Source organism: Wallemia mellicola (assembly GCF_000263375.1).
Source record: "Wallemia mellicola CBS 633.66 unplaced genomic scaffold WALSEscaffold_3, whole genome shotgun sequence".
Lineage (NCBI taxonomy): Eukaryota > Fungi > Basidiomycota > Wallemiomycetes > Wallemiales > Wallemiaceae > Wallemia > Wallemia mellicola.
This window is the reverse complement of record NW_006531960.1, coordinates 76,740-78,348: the sequence shown is the minus strand read 5'-3', so window position 1 is coordinate 78,348 and position 1,609 is coordinate 76,740. Positions and strand designations below refer to the sequence as shown.

General features: G+C 38.2%; 1 protein-coding gene and 1 non-coding gene across 2 annotated transcripts in view; both read right to left on the bottom strand.

The window, feature by feature from the left end:
* The window catches only part of WALSEDRAFT_31329 (hypothetical protein), a 2,031-nt gene extending 1,583 nt beyond the window's left edge, over window positions 1-448 (bottom strand). Inside the window, exon 1 of the mRNA XM_006956486.1 lies at window positions 126-448. The gene's annotated coding sequence lies outside the window, so the exon portion shown is untranslated. The remainder of the gene's footprint in view (window positions 1-125) is intronic.
* Window positions 449-1,034: 586 nt separating this feature from the next.
* On the bottom strand, window positions 1,035-1,114 carry WALSEDRAFT_t10. Its single transcript has one exon. It is a non-coding gene; the product is annotated as a tRNA-Leu (tRNA).
* Window positions 1,115-1,609: the final 495 nt, after the last annotated feature.

Genomic DNA, 1,609 nt, shown 5'->3' with positions numbered 1-1,609 from the left:
ACTCAATCCTGTTGGTTTGTGTAATAAGAATACCTTATTGGATGTTTTATTCACAGCTTGTCCACCTTTACCCTGACCTGATGGTGTAAGTTTAGATAGCTTTTTACAGCAGAAATAAAACTCACCTTTGACGAATTTCTCTAATAAGTCTTCTTCATTGAGCTTCACAAGTGATGGTTTGCTCCAGTTGATTAAATTTCTAACACTGGTCGTGATTAACCTTACTGACATGACAATATGAGCCAAAAGAGCCAATTTAGGTACTATTTAGATGTTAATCTCTGCAAATTATGTCTCTTTAACAAAAAATTGCATGTATTTTACTCATATCTGAGCTATGTTGCACGTTCTACGTATTCATATAATCATAACAATCATAATCTTCTCTATACAAGAAGACATTCACATAAAGTAAACTGAAGAGTAAACAAGGTCAGCCTTCATCTACATCGCTGAAGTAGACGTTCTTATAGCTATTTGACTTTAACGAACTGGATCCTTTGAGTGATGACTAGAATCTTCTTGACGTCCTACGTACATTCTATCATGTATTACCTCTACATTAACCAAGTAATTCACTAAATGAATACTTCTTGAAGGATTCTGATGAAGATTTTCTGCGCAAACGATCTCTGAAAAGGTGCAATGAGTCTGTCCTTTGCTTTCTAGAGGGAACGTTGCATTTGCATGTTCTAGCTACAAAGCTACTATCATAGTATCATACCATTGGTATTGTGAATAGAGCAGACGCCTTAGATGAACGCTTTAAGCATTCTTGAAACTACACCCATATTAAAATAATAGAGAGACATTGAAGTTAAACTGAGAACGCGTTATACATACTGAAGTGATAGTGTGAACAAACGAAATTATTGTAGATATTCTTAGTAGCTACTTTTGTGACAAAAATTTACCCAGTGTGTTCAGCAACTGCATCTTAATTCGAGTAAGCATAAAATAGGTTGTTGATATATCGTCTATGACTTGAAATAACAGTCCTTTCAAGCTACGTTGCAAAGAACAGCAAAAAGATATGACAGGAGTGGGATTCGAACCCACGCCCTTTCGGACTAGATCCTTAGTCTAGCGCCTTAGACCGCTCGGCCATCCTGCCTTGTTACAAGGGAAATCTTGATTCCTTGTATTGACGACAGCTATTATTCATCTGAAAATTTTCATCCCTCCGGTAGAAGCGGTCCTTCAAACACTTGTTACAAGGTGAAGACACCATTCCCACTTCTGCCCTGGGAAAGCGGCCCGACGATACACTTGACGGGTCTTTCCAGGAAATTACAAATTGGGAAATGACGGTGGCTATAAATAAAATGAAAGTTGGGAAAGCGGCAGGACCAGATAACATTCCGGTCTTCGCCATAAAAGAATTCACGCCGATAATAGTATCCATATTGACAAAGATAGCGAATAACTCCTTGCGCCTTGGACATTACCCAAAATGTTTCAAAGAAGCGACATGCATTGTGATTCCAAAGCCGAATAAGAAGTCATACCGAGAAGCGAGTAGTTATCGTCCGATCTCACTACTCAACCATCTTTCGAAGCTGATTGAAACTGTCATGACAAAGAGACTACAATATGAATTAGATACCAG